The sequence below is a fragment of the Rhinatrema bivittatum genome, chromosome 1 (assembly GCF_901001135.1).
Source record: "Rhinatrema bivittatum chromosome 1, aRhiBiv1.1, whole genome shotgun sequence".
Lineage (NCBI taxonomy): Eukaryota > Metazoa > Chordata > Amphibia > Gymnophiona > Rhinatrematidae > Rhinatrema > Rhinatrema bivittatum.
In genome coordinates, this window is record NC_042615.1 from 836,834,029 (window position 1) to 836,849,237 (window position 15,209).

The 15,209-nt window shown below is 49.7% G+C and overlaps 1 long non-coding RNA gene across 1 annotated transcript; it reads left to right on the forward strand.

Annotated features, from left to right (window-relative positions):
- Positions 1-7,990: 7,990 nt before the first annotated feature.
- Positions 7,991-10,789, forward strand: LOC115082607. The gene is made up of 2 exons (XR_003854209.1): positions 7,991-8,151; positions 10,587-10,789. It is a non-coding gene; the product is annotated as an uncharacterized LOC115082607 (long non-coding RNA).
- The last annotated feature ends 4,420 nt before the right edge of the window (positions 10,790-15,209 follow it).

The following is a 15,209-nucleotide window of genomic DNA, read 5'->3' on the forward strand; positions in this document are numbered from 1 at the left end:
GCCGACTTCCCCAGCGCTGCCGCGTCCCTCCTTCTCCGCTGCGCTCCTCCGGGGTCCAGGCCTGCCCGGCAGCATGGCAATGGCGTCTCCCTCGTGGAGACGCCGCCGTGCCTCGTTTCAGCTCCTCCCCCTGCCCAGGAACGCGCGCGCGCGAGGGGACGGCTTTTGTAGGTCCAGCACCAGGAGGTGCTGAACCGCCCACGATCTGACGTCAGACGCTGGCTCCCTATTTAAAGCCAGCTCAGTCTCTCCTACCTCGCCTTGCAACGAGGTCGCTCCTGTGAGTGCTTAGTTGCTTCCTGCTGGATCTTGCTTGCTCCTGTTGTTCCTTGGTTCCGGTTTGTTCCTGTGTTCCAGCGACGTTCCGGTCCTGCCTTGTTCCAGTTTCCTTGTTTTGTTTGTTCCCTGCGGCTTCGTCCAGTACTTCCAAGCTTTCGCTTGTCTTCTGCCTGCCTCGACCACTGGACTTCTGCTCATCTCGCTTGTCTTCTGCCTGCCTCGACCACTGGACTTCTGCTCGTCTCGCTTGTCTTCTGCCTGCCTCGACCACTGGACTTCTGCTCGTCTCGCTTGTCTTCTGCCTGCCTCGACCACTGGACTTCTGCTCGCCTCGCTTGTCTTCTGCCGGCCTCGACCCCCGAACTCCTGCCCGACTCTTCTGACTCCTACCTTCGGATCTCCTAAGTCCCAGCGACCCGGACCCCTACGGGCTCCTCCTGGGGGGGTCTCGGGTTTCCAGGGTGAACTCTATCTTCGCTGCACCTGCCTTGTTCCGCCTACCGGCTCCTTTCCCATCGACCGGAGTGTGTTCTCCAGTCAGCCGGCCCAAGGATCCACGAATTCCGTTCTTCACAACAGTTTGCAAGGCCATGGATCCGGCGGACGCTTCTGGTCTGCAAGCCATTCCGGGAATGGCCCAAAGAATTCAGCAGCAACAGCAATGTCTTGAACTGTTGGCTGCTACAGTCGACCGCCTGGCAAGTCGCCTAGATGCCCGGCCTCCTGAGGCAGCCCCGCCTCCGCCTCCGGCTCCAGCACCACAGTCTTCAGTACCAACTCAACTTCCGGCTCCCACGCGTTATTCTGGAGACGCCAAGACGTGCAGGGCCTTCTTGAACCAATGTTTCATTCGCTTTTCCCTGCTGCCGGGGCAATTCCCCTCTGATGCCGTCAAGGTGGCATATATTTTGTCACTACTAGATGGGAAGGCGATGCTATGGGCATCCCCCTTGTGGGAACATCAGGACTCTATGCTGCACGACCTAAATAGCTTTGTGGCTCATTTCAAACAAACCTTTGATGAGCCTGCTCGTCAGTCTACCGCCACTACAGAAATTCTTCAGTTGAAACAAGGGCCTCGTTCGCTGGCAGACTACGCAATCGAGTTCCGCACCCTCGCTATGGAATTAGGGTGGCAAGACGATTGCTTGCGAGGTATTTTCTTGGAGGGTCTCGCCGGCCGTATAAAGGACGAGCTGATGGCTCGAGACGTTCCTCCCACCTTGAACGAGGTGATAGACTTAGCCGGGAAGATAGACCGGCGCTTACAGCAACGCGCTAAGGAGGGTCGAGTGGTTCGTCGACCAGTTTCTCTGGCTCCCTCCTTCTCAAGACCTCTGGCCGCTTCTCCCCGGACACCGTCTACTTCGGCTCATAAACCCACTGAAGAGCCCATGCAGATTGGTCGGACACCTTTAACCGAGGAAGAAAGGAGGCGTCGGCGTTCTCTTGGACTATGTCTGTACTGTGGTACCAAGGGTCACCTTCTGGCTCAGTGTCCACTGAGGCCGGAAAACGCCTGAGCCTAGGGCGGAGAGAGGAGATCTCCCTAGGTTGTCTTAATGCTGCTCCTCAATGTACAGTACCTGTGACCTTGGTATATCCTGAAGGTTCATTCCAAACTTTAGCCTTTATTGACTCTGGGGCTGGAGGGAACTTTATTTTGAAAGAACTAGTACTTCAGCTCGGACTTCCAACAATACCCAGAGAACCTCCGTTGCGGGTCACCTCTATTCGAGGCACACCGTTGCCAGGTGACATCTCTGAAATCACTAAGACTCTCACTCTTCGGACCGGAATCCTTCATTCTGAAAGCATCTCCTTTCTGGTGCTAGAGAAATCAGTGCATCCCATAGTATTGGGGCTTCCGTGGCTGCAACTGCACGCACCACTAATTCATTGGGATTCTCTACAAATTGCCCAATGGAGTCCTTTCTGCTTTCAACACTGCCTGGACTTGCCTCTGAGACCCACTGTTCCGTGTTGTCAAGCAGCCTTAGAGCTCCCTTCAGCTTATCAGGAATTTTCAGATGTCTTCTCTAAAAAGAAAGCAGAACTTCTTCCGGCTCATCGACCTTTCGACTGCGCTATTGAACTCCTTCCTGGCACCACTCCACCACGAGGCAGAGTCTACCCTCTGTCGTTACCTGAAACTCGGGCTATGTCAGACTATATTTCTGAAAACCTTGCCAAGGGCTTCATTCGCCCCTCGCACTCACCTGCTGGGGCGGGCTTCTTTTTCGTAGCAAAGAAAGACGGTACCCTCAGACCCTGCATCGATTACAGAGGGTTGAATACCATCACTAAGAAGGACCGGTATTAGGGATGTGAATTGTGTCCTCGATCGTCTTAATGATCGATTTCGGCTGGGAGGGGGAGGGAATCGTATTGTTGCCGTTTGGGGGGTAAAATATCGTGAAAAATCGTTAAAAATCGTTTAAAAATCGAAAAATCGAAAAACCGGCACATTAAAACCCCCTAAAACCCACCCCCGACCCTTTAAATTAAATCCCCCACCCTCCCGAACCCCCCCCCAATAACTTAAATAACCTGCGGGTCCAGCAGCGGTCCGGAACGGCAGCGGTCCGGAACGGGCTCCTGCTCCTGAATCTTGTCGTCTTCAGCCGGCGCCATTTTCCAAAATGGCGCCGAAAAATGGCGGCGGCCATAGACGAAAAAGATTGGACGGCAGGAGGTCCTTCCGGACCCCCGCTGGACTTTTGGCAAGTCTCGTGGGGGTCAGGAGGCCCCCCACAAGCTGGCCAAAAGTTCCTGGAGGTCCAGCGGGGGGTCAGGGAGCGATTTCCCCGCCGCGAATCGTTTTCGTACGGAAAATGGCGCCGGCAGGAGATCGACTGCAGGAGGTCGTTCAGCGAGGGTTCCGGCGCCTCGCTGAACGACCTCCTGCAGTCGATCTCCTGCCGGCGCCATTTTCCGTACGAAAACGATTCGCGGCGGGAAATCGCTCCCTGACCCCCGCTGGACCTCCAGGAACTTTTGGCCAGCTTGTGGGGGGCCTCCTGACCCCCACGAGCCTTGCCAAAAGTCCAGCGGGGGTCCGGAAGGACCTCCTGCCGTCCAATCTTTTTCGTCTATGGCCGCCGCCATTTTTCGGCGCCATTTTGGAAAATGGCGCCGGCTGAAGACGACAAGATTCAGGAGCAGGAGCCCGTTCCAGACCGCTGCCGTTCCGGACCGCCGCTGGACCCGCAGGTTATTTAAGTTATTTGGGGGGGGGTTCGGGAGGGTGGGGGATTTAATTTAAAGGGTCGGGGGTGGGTTTTAGGGGGTTTTAGTGTGCCGGCTCACGATTCTAACGATTTATAACGATAAATCATTAGAATCTGTATTGTATTGTGTTCCATAACGGTTTAAGACGATATTAAAATTATCGGACGATAATTTTAATCGTCCTAAAACGATTCACATCCCTAACCGGTATCCGCTTCCTTTGATACCTGAATTACTTGACAGATTACAAGGAGCTAAAGTTTTCACGAAACTCGATCTACGTGGGGCTTACAACCTGGTTCGTATCCGTCCAGGAGACGAATGGAAGACGGCTTTCAACACCCGAGACGGGCACTATGAATATCTGGTAATGCCCTTCGGGTTATGTAACGCCCCAGCCGTCTTCCAGAACTTCATGAACGAGGTACTTCGTGAGATGCTCCACTCCTTCGTCATCGTATACCTCGACGATGTCTTGATCTACTCTCCAGATCTGCACACACATCGTCATCACGTCAAACGTGTATTACAAGTCTTAAGAGATAACCATCTATACGCCAAACTAGAGAAGTGTCAGTTCGAGTGTGACTCACTCCCCTTTTTGGGGTACATTGTGTCTTCCACTGGATTCCAGATGGACCCTGAGAAGGTTTCCGCTATTACCAAATGGCCTCGTCCTTCTGGCTTAAAGGCTCTCCAACGATTTCTCGGCTTTGCTAACTTTTACAGACACTTTATACCATACTACTCCCGAAAGGTGGCTCCCCTCACCGCACTTACCCGCAAGGGGGCCAACACCCATGACTGGCCTTCTGATGCTTGCCTAGCTTTTGAAGAACTAAAACAAGCATTTTTGCAAGCCTCTTGCTTACGCCATCCGAACCCGCAGTACCCTTTCATCGTTGAGGTAGACGCTTCCAGTCTAGCAGTTGGAGCCGTGCTTAGTCAACACGATGCCTCAGGCAAATTAATGCCTTGCTCCTACTTCTCCAAAAAATTCTCGCCGGCTGAATGCAACTATGGCATTGGAGACAAGGAACTCCTTGCCATCAAACTTGCCTTCGAAGAATGGAGACAGTGGTTGGAGGGAGCAAACTACCCAGTGACTGTTTATACCGACCATAAAAACTTACAGTACTTAGCTCAAGCTCAACGACTAAATCCTCGTCAGGCGAGATGGTCGCTGTTCTTCAGCCGCTTTGATTTTACGCTTAAGTACCGGCCCGCGGAAAAGAATGCCCGGGCGGACGCCCTTTCTCGCACCACTCAGTTTGAGGAAGAGGAGGCACTGCAACATATTCTGGATCCTGCATGTGTCCAATTAAGCGTTACTCCTCTTGATTCGACTACCAAGGTCACTGTACCCCAAGGACTTCGTAAAAAGGTTTTGGCGTGGGGTCATGACTCCCTAACAGGAGGGCATGCGGGAGCACGAAGAACCCTAGACCTGATTAACCGCTTTTATTGGTGGCCTGGTCTTCGGCGTGACATTGATCTTTACGTTGGCTCATGCCCCACGTGCGCCCTGCAAAAGCCTCTGATTGGCTCCCCGAGGGGGTTATTACAGCCATTACCCGTTCCTACGGAACCTTGGACACATATTGCCACGGACTTTATAGTAGAACTTCCATCTTCTCGCGGCAAGACGGTAGTATGGGTCACAGTGAACCGTTTTTCTAAGATGGCTCACTTCGTGCCGCTTGCTAAACTTCCTTCTGCTACCGAGTTGGCCTCTCTGTTCTGTCATCATATTTTTCACATCCATGGTTTACCTCAAGACATCGTTTCAGACCGTGGTCCCCAATTCACCGCCCGTTACTGGAAAGCTCTATGCAAAAAGTTCAAGATTCAGTTAAGTTTCTCTACTGCCTTTCATCCACAGAGCAACAGCCAAACTGAACGAATGAACCGGTCTTTGAAACTATTCTTGCGAGCTTTCATCAATCATAGACAAGACAATTGGGTGGATCTGTTGCCCTGGGCTGAGTTCGCTTACAACAATTACGTACATACTGCTACTGGAAGGTCCCCCTTTCAGATCATCTACGGTAAACAGCTGAAACCACCGTTGCCAGTTCCAGTACCTGTCTCTTCTCCTGCCGCCCAGTCTAGCGCTAACCAACTGGGGAGGCTCTGGACTTCCACTCAACGTCGTCTTCAAAGAGTCGCACTCTCTTCTAAACACTATGTAGATCAACATCGAAGATCTGCTCCCCAGTATCTTCCAGGAGACAAGGTATGGCTCAGTACTAAGAATCTCCATCTTCGCCAACCTTCCAAAAAGCTTGCACCTAAATTTTGCGGTCCTTTTCGGATAGCGGAAAGAGTGGGTTTGGTATCTTACCGCTTACGGCTGCCCAGCACCTTGCGCATTCATGACGTCTTTCACGTCTCTCTACTGAAACCACTCATACTCTCAAGATTCCATCCTCGACCACCTCAGTCTTCTCCAGCTCCCACGGACGATGATCCCACTTTCAAGGTACGGGACGTTTTGGATGTTCGGTTCCTCAACCGACGGTGGGAGTATTTACTTGCATGGGAGGGATGCGGAGACGAGGATAATACTTGGGAACCTGCTCGCAACATCTTAGACAAATCTCTCCTGCGCCAATTTCATTTGGACCATCCCCATAAACCCGGTCCGTTGAAGAGGGGGCGTAAAGGAGGGGGTACTGTTGCGATTCCGGTCGCCAGGCTGGCGACCGGCTCCCTACCTTCGGGCCGACTTCCCCAGCGCTGCCGCGTCCCTCCGTCTCCGCCGCGCTCCTCCGGGGTCCAGGCCTGCCCGGCAGCATGGCAATGGCGTCTCCCTCGTGGAGACGCCGCCGTGCCTCGTTTCAGCTCCTCCCCCTGCCCAGGAACGCGCGCGCGCGAGGGGACGGCTTTTGTAGGTCCAGCACCAGGAGGTGCTGAACCGCCCACGATCTGACGTCAGACGCTGGCTCCCTATTTAAAGCCAGCTCAGTCTCTCCTACCTCGCCTTGCAACGAGGTCGCTCCTGTGAGTGCTTAGTTGCTTCCTGCTGGATCTTGCTTGCTCCTGTTGTTCCTTGGTTCCTGTTTGTTCCTGTGTTCCAGCGACGTTCCGGTCCTGCCTTGTTCCAGTTTCCTTGTTTTGTTTGTTCCCTGCGGCTTCGTTCCAGTACTTCCAGCTTTCGCTTGTCTTCTGCCTGCCTCGACCACTGGACTTCTGCTCGTCTCGCTTGTCTTCTGCCTGCCTCGACCACTGGACTTCTGCTCGTCTCGCTTGTCTTCTGCCTGCCTCGACCACTGGACTTCTGCTCGCCTCGCTTGTCTTCTGCCGGCCTCGACCCCCGAACTCCTGCCCGACTCTTCTGACTCCTACCTTCGGATCTCCTAAGTCCCAGCGACCCGGACCCCTACGGGCTCCTCCTGGGGGGGTCTCGGGTTTCCAGGGTGAACTCTATCTTCGCTGCACCTGCCTTGTTCCGCCTACCGGCTCCTTTCCCATCGACCGGAGTGTGTTCTCCAGTCAGCCGGCCCAAGGATCCACGAATTCCGTTCTTCACAACAACAGGAACGAAAATTAACAGTAAGAACCAGTTTTCTTTTTGTCTACTTTGAGTAGCATGGATTATTTTGGTTTGAGAAAATGTAAATTTCCATTTTGTCCACGTTCAGTAACAATTTATTATGTGAAAGCCAGCATTTTATTGTATTTAAATGAGCCCCTAATGAATCAAGTGTGAAAGACCAAGAGTGCTGATGGGAAGAAAAGCTTGGATCTGCTCAGCATAAAAGTTGTAGTTTATGCCGAGGGCAGATGACAATGTCCAGAGGGGGTGAGATATATACTAAAGCGAGTAACAGAGGGCAGATCCCTGGGCACACCAGAGGTAAGAGTACATCTAATCAGGATAGCCCCATGGCCGGGCTCCATGGCAACATTTTCCTTTCAGTCCTGGGCTAAAGGTGCTTGACATCTGCTGGGAGTAGCGGGCAGGTGAGGTTTTACTCTTGGGTAGATTCATCGGTGGATGAGGAGATAGGATCAGTAGCAATCTCCTCCTCTCCCCTCTCGTCTGCCCCCCCCAAGCCTGACTGATGTGCCAGCGGCAGCAGCATTGCTAATGAAAGTCAGCATGGGGCCCGTGTGCTAGTGCGAGGTCACCCATCCCTCCTTGTGCATGGCTTGCTCTTAGCACAGAAACTCCTGCAAGGGTAGAGGCACCGCAGGGCCTGTCAGCAGGCGCTCGCTGACGGGCCTCCTGCCCACTTCTACTACCTATGCTGCCCCCACCTGAAGATGCTGACATTTCAGGCTCCTGTGACCCCAGCTGAAGGTTTGGTGACCTCCTCTGGGGTCAAGACACACAGTTTGGGAAGCCCTGCTCAAGGGCATGACTTCTGGCGACTTGTTAAACAGTGCGGTGAGCACAAACCTTTCCTCCTGCTAATTGTTCCCTAAAGTGACTTTGCTGCTCTGTGCCCTCCCCATGAGATCCTCCTCCCTCCCTGAACTCTTTGCTCTCATTCTTTCCTTTAGGAAATGTTCTTTCCTCCTGTTGATTGATCTTTAGCAGTTGCTGTATAAATTTGTGTCACTGCCTTAGAAAAAGTTCCTCTTTGTAATCTCTGTTTCTCTTCTCTCCTAAAGCAAGGAAAACCCTAACTGCAGGTAAAATCAGCTTACTTCTTTCCTTAATATTAAGAGTTTAATGGGGACGAGAGCTCCCTGCTGAATCAGTAAATGACAACAGATGAAGAACAATTCCCCTCCCAGTCTGCCCCCCTGGTTTTCTGCCAGAACTTCCCACCCTCAAACCAGCACCTGCTTCCCATCTCCTCCTACCTCCTACCTGTGCTGTAGGGTAGGAGATGTGGGGTGGGAATGGGAGATACCCCTGTGCTGTAGGGTAGGAGATGTGGGGTGGAAATGGGAGATATCCCTGTGCTGTAGGGTGGTAAGATGTGAGATGGGAATGGGAGATATCCCTGTGCTGTAGGGTAGGAGATGTGGGGTGGAAATGGGAGATACCCCTGTGCTGTAGGGTAGGAGATGTGAGATGGAAATGGGAGATATCCTTGTGCTGTAGGGTGGTGAGTTGTGGGGGGTGAATGGGAGATATCCCTGTGTGGAGAAGTCCATTAACGGCTATTAATCAAGTTTACTTAGGGAATAGCCACTGCTATTAATTGCATCAGTAGCATGGGATCTTCTTAGTGTTTGGGTACTTGCCAGGTTCTTATGGCCTGGATTGGCTACTGTTGGAAACAGGATGCTGGGCTTGATGGACCCTTGGTCTGACCCAGTATGGCATGTTCTTATGTTCTTATGTTCTTACCTCCTACCTCCACCCGTAACGTATTAACTGATCTCTCCCCCCCCCCGCCACCTCTGGTCTCTAAATAATCTTCAGTACAATTTTACCATAACATTAGCAGAATGAGGTAATTCTCTTTCCATGAACCCCCAATTCACTCCCCCTCCCCCTGATATTGTGCAGCATCGATGCAGTGCTGGGGTTCAGTGCCGTCTCCCTGTGCACCCAGCTGGAGGCTCTGGGGGGAGGAGAAAGGGAGAGCTGAATGTGCCAGAGGGTGAGCGGGGAGAAGAGAGCTGATGATGCCAGAGAGGTGGAGGGAAAGGGAAGGAAGATGATTGTCAGGGGGTGAGGGAGAAGGAAAGTGATGATGTGCAAGAGTGGAGGGAGAGTGAGAGGGAAGGTGATATTGATAAGGAGAAGAGGGAGAGGGATGATGATGCTAGGTGGTAAGGGGAGGGAGAGGGAAGGTGATATTGATGATGAGAAGAGGGAGAGGGATGATGATGCTAGGTGGTAAGGGGAGGGAGAGGGAGGGTGATATTGATGATGAGAAGAGGGAGAGGGATGATGATGCTAGGTGGTAAGGGGAGGGAGAGGGAGGGTGATATTGATGAGGAGAAGAGGGAGAGGGATGATGATGCTAGGTGGTAAGGGGAGGGAGAGGGAAGGTGATGATACTAGTGGTGAGGGAGAGGGTAGGGAAGAAGATGAAGAGAAAGTGATGATGAGGAGGAAGCTGGTGCTGTGCTTGTGCCAGGTTTGCTGTGAAACAGAAAAGGTCGGGAACCAATGCTCTTTTATTAATTAGAGAGCAGGAATATGACCGGTCTTCATTAGAGAATATTGCATGGAAGAAAGGGAGCACGAAAATATAGAAAGTAACTAAGTAGTTCAATAAAGTGAATAAGCAGATGCAATCAGCGCCCAAGAGCAGCCAATCATGTGCTTCTACCATGCAGTCAGAGCCCAAGAGCAGCCAATCATATGCTTCTACCATGCAGTCAGAGCCCAAGAGCAGCCAATCACATGCTTCTACTGTGCAGTCAGAGCCCAAGAGCAGCCAATCAGCTGCTTCTACCATGCAGTCAGAGCCCAAGAGCAGCCAATCACGTGCTTCTACCGTGCAATTAGAGCCCAAGAGCAGCCAATCAGCTGCTTCTACTGTGCAGTCAGAGCCCAAGAACAGCCAATCAGCTGCTTCTACCATGCTGTGAGAGCCCAAGAGCAGCCAATCAGATGCTTCTACAGTGCAGACCGAGCCCAAAGAGCAGCCAATCACGTGCTTTTACCATGCAGTCAGAGCCCAAGAGCAGCCAATCACGTGTTTCTACCATGCAGTCGGATCCCAAGAGCAGCCAATCACGTTCTTCTACAGTGCAGTCAGAGCCCAAGAGCAGCCAATCACGTGTTTCTACCTTGCAGTCAGAGCCCAAGAGCAGCCAATCAGCTGCTTCTACCGTGCAGTCAGAGCCCAAGAGCAGCCAATCAGCTGCTTCTACAGTGCAGGCAGAGCCCAAGAGCAGCCAATCAGCTGCTTCTACTGTGCAGTCAGAGCCCAAGAGCAGCCAATCAGCTGCTTATACCATGCAGTCAGAGCCAGTAAGTGATCAGGAAGCTCCCATACTGCAATCTGAGCAAATGAGCAGCTACTTAGCAGGTCCCCTTCATGCGCTGGGAGCATCTCTCTGGATAATACTGCTCCCAGCGATCCATTCAGAACTATTTTGTATTTTTCTCTCTCAGGCTGAACCTGCTCTGTATTTATTGATCTTATTCTCTCTTCTAGAGGGGCCCAGCAAGTGCCCAGGATCAGCCGATGAGATCTGAAATGTGGTGACTGCTGATGGCTGAAACCTGTCTGCTCTTTTCTGTTCACTACAAGGGATTTTCTTCCATTTCCGCTGGCACACGAAGCATCTTATCCTGTAGAGACGTCTTATGATTCTGCTGTCCCTTGTATCGCTTCTTCAATAAAGTAACAGCATTGCAGTTCCTGCTCCTTCTGCTTTGTTGCTCGTTTCCCAGCAGGGAAGGGGTGATTTCAGTGAACTGGTGGGAAAACATTCGTTCCACTGGTTTCTAGGGCTTTATACATGGAAATGGCTGTTATAAAAGAGCCCAGGGGTCAGTGCACATAAAAATATGCATGCAACATGGTTTCATATTCAGTAATATATAATAAATAATCAAATACTCATTTTATTCAAAATCTTCAGAATATACCACTGAAATATTCACGAAATTTCAATTTAATGTGAAAAAAAGAAACCAGAAGGAAAAAAATTAAGAATAGCTGGGACTGTAGTCCACAATTTACAGGGAAGTGACAGTAAAATCAACTCAGGACGTTGAGTGGGCTGTTTGGGGCTTAGAGAGCAAGTATTAGTTATAGGAGCTACTTTTTTCCTTAAGCTCCACTGTGGATAAAGCTGATGATGATATTGATGCAGAGCAAGTTAAGCGCTTTCTGTTTGGTAGAGAGTATAAATGAAGACTCTGTGCGCCCTGTAGGGACCTTGTAGTATAATAATATTGATCCTTATCTGAATTATAAGGGCAAGCAGTCATTTGTACTTTTATACAAAGTGTGGGAGGAGGTACTCCAGAGGGCAGAGATGAGACTCTCATGCTTTCTTTTTGATGTGAGAAAGTGAGCATTAGTGAAGCTGCACAAGTTCTGTCCTAGGAGGATCAGGTGTAACTCTGTGCCAGTGATTCTCTGCCTGTAACAGCCACTTTCCTGAGCATTATCAAAGCACACTAATGCTCATTGCTTTGAGAGTGCAGGATAAAGTCTGCACATTAAAGACACACACAGACCTTACCCCAGCACACTGTTATAAAGTGACCCTCTAAAGGAGGGAGCAGCTGTAGATATTTACAGAAGAGTAAATAGAGTACTAGAGTGGATGCTCATATTCAGCTGAAGAGGTAAAGAGCCTCAGTCTGTGCCTTCCTGCAAAAGCTGAGCAGGGTGCATCTCCTCTCATGCAGGGGTAAGCCCTGCTCCTCCTATGCAAGGCTGAAGGGCTCCTCTGATATTCCAAGAGAGCTGCAGGATTCCTGGCCCAGTTATCAGTGCTTGTCCCTTGTGGGGAACACAAGAGAGGCCGATTCTGTCCTGCCCGTGAGGTTAAGTCCATCAGTATACTGCTTTTGGACCACCAAGCCAAGACCCTGGGGCTGCCTCTTTCCCCACAGTGTAATAATTAAAGGCACTTCAGGGATACCCAAGTCCATGTGACTTGTACTCTCTCTCTCCATGAGTTTTGGTGACTGATTTTAGCAAATGTTCAGATGATCCTTCAGGATAACCTCTCCCATTTCTGAGCTCTTTTGCTTCCTGTACTGTCATGTATGGAGGTGGGTGCTAAGGGGAGTTCTCTGACTCCCACGTCTGGCATCATTAGGCTGCAGGAAGAAGGGAAGTCCTGACAGCTTACATCTTCCACGTACGGCAGTGAGAAGTCTCTCAGTTAAGGGGCTGCAGCAAGCTTCACTCTTCCCAGCTCCCTCCAGGTTCCCAGAATTGTCTCTCTACCCCCTACACAAGCAGCTCCTTCCTTCTCTTCCTCCAAGGGTAAAAAGCCTCAGCCCATTCTGTGGGTACAGGGCCTTTACATACAAAATAATGAAATCTCTCGAGTACTTTATCTGTGGAATAATATGAACATCGATTGAAATTATTAACAATTATCATTTCAACCAAAAAAAATGTCCTTGCTGTTGTCTTTGACCTCATTAATGAGAAGGCTGAGAATGCCAAGATCTTTACAAACATAGAAATGTGATGACAAAAAAACCACTCTGCCTACGTAGCCTGCCCATACGCTCCAACTGCTCAGCTTTACAGGGAAAACAAAAACATAATAAATATATTATAATAAAACAGACATTGAAACAATTAATTATCTCAAGATAACAACTACTGAACAGATAGCACTATCTATCAACTGATTTCCAACAAATATAATAAATATATGAGTTCTAGTTTGGTTTTTTTAAATTCTTGTGTGAACCAAGGTTTTTTTATCGGGGCGTGAGGGTCTAGCTCTTTTGTTTTTAAAGGGCAAATTTTCTCGGCTACCTTATTTGTGATATTATGCCAGGAGTCGATGGCTGAATCTGCGTCTGAGTAATCCATGTTGGCAAGTTCCGTGGATAGTTGGGATCTGAGGTCCTCTATAGTGCAAGCTTTTCTGTAATGAATTGTGTTTTTGGAGGGGGTAGAAGCTGGGTTTTCCTTGATAACAAGATCAGTTGTGATCATCCGATGGTCTGACCATGGAATAAGGACGCAGTGAGGCGGGGATGATTGAGTGAGACCTGCATTGATGAAAATGAGGTCCAGAGTGTGTCCGGCCTTGTGTGTGGGACTGTTAACGATTTGAGTGAATCCAAGAGCGTTAAGGGATGATAGCAGTGCTTCGCAGTTGGTGGATTGTGGTGATGATAGCAGTGCTTCACAGTTGGTGGATTACCAACAAACATAACTAATATATGATAATAAAACAAACAGTAAAACAACTAATTATCTCAAGATAACAACTACTGAACAAATAGCACTATCAACTGATTTCCAACAAACATAATAAATATATGGTAATAAAATGAAGAGTAAAACAACTAATTATCTCAAGATAACAACTTCTGAACAAATAGCTAGGGGTGTGCATTCGGATTGACCGCATTAGTAAAACGCAACTCATATTTTTTTTTTACTTAAAAAATTGATTCGACATAAACGATCGGATTTCCCACATATCGAACATAGATATGTTCGATATGTGGGAAATCGCGATTGTTGAGCCAAAATAAAAATATAAACCCCCTCACCCTCCTTAATCCCCCCCCCCCCCCGACTTACCACAACTCCCTGGTGATGGAGCGAGGAGTGAGGACGCCATTTCTGCAATCCTTGGCGAGAAGCATGTGACGTCGGCGGCACGTCAAGTGACGCCGGCGTCACGTGATTCCCGGCTCGTTTGGCCAGCTTGGGGGGGTCAGGAGGCCCCCCCAAGCTGGCCAAAAGTTCTTTTTGGGCCGAACGAGCCGTCCGGCCTGAACGAGCCGGGAATCACGTGGCGCCGCGTCACTCAGACGCGACGTCACGTGATTCCCGGCAAGTTCGCGCCGGACGGCTCGTTCGGCCCAAAAAGAACTTTTGGCCAGCTTGAGGGGGTCAGGAGGCCCCCCCAAGCTGGCCAAAAGTTCTTTTTGGGCCGAACGAGCCGTCCGGCGCGAACTTGCCGGGAATCACGTGATGTCGGCGTCACGTGATTCCCGGCTCGTTCGCGCCGGACGGCTCGTTCGGCCCAAAAAGAACTTTTGGCCAGCTTGGGGGGGTCAGGAGGCCCCCCCAAGCTGGCCAAAAGTTCTTTTTGGGCCGAACGAGCCGTCCGGCGCGAACTTGCCGGGAATCACGTGACGCCGCGTCTGAGTGACGCGGCGCCACGTGATTCCCGGCAAGTTCGCGCCGGACGGCTCGTTCGGCCCAAAAAGAACTTTTGGCCAGCTTGAGGGGATCAGGAGGCCCCCCCAAGCTGGCCAAAAGTTCTTTTTGGGCCGAACGAGCCGTCCGGCGCGAACTCGCCGGGAATCACGTGACGCCGCGTCACTCGACGTGCCACCGACGTCACATGCTTCTCGCCAAGGATTGCAGAAATGACGTCCTCACTCCTCGCTCGATCACCAGGGAGTTGTGGTAAGTCTGGGGGGGGGATTAAGGAGGGTGAGGGGGTTTAAATTTTTTTTTTGCACATATGTACATATACCCAACTCATTGGATTTTTTTTATGTCCATATTGGCCGCAAGTGGGACCCCCTTTCGGACATAAAAAATATGAACATAAAATTTTGCTCTGCACATCCCTACAAATAGCACTATCAACTGATTACCAACAAACATAATAAATATATGATAATAAAACGAACAGTAAAACAACTAATTATCTCAAGATAACAACTACTGATCAAATAGCACTATCAACTGATTGCCAACAAACATAATAAATATATGATAATAAAACGAACAGTAAAACAACTAATTATCTCAAGATAACAACTACTGAACAAATAGCACTATCACCTGATTACCAACAAACATAATAAAGATGAGATAATAAAATGAACAGTAAAACAACTAATTATCTCAAGATAACAACTACTGAACAAATAGCACTATCACCTGATTACCAACAAACATAATAAATATATAATAAAATGAACAGTAAAACAACTAATTATCTCAAGATAACAACTACTGAACAAATAGCACTATCAACTGATTACCAACAACATAATAAATATATGATAATAAAATGAACAGTAAAACAACTAATTATCTCAAGATAACAACTACTGAACAAATAGCACTATCACCTGATTACCAACAAACATAATAAATATA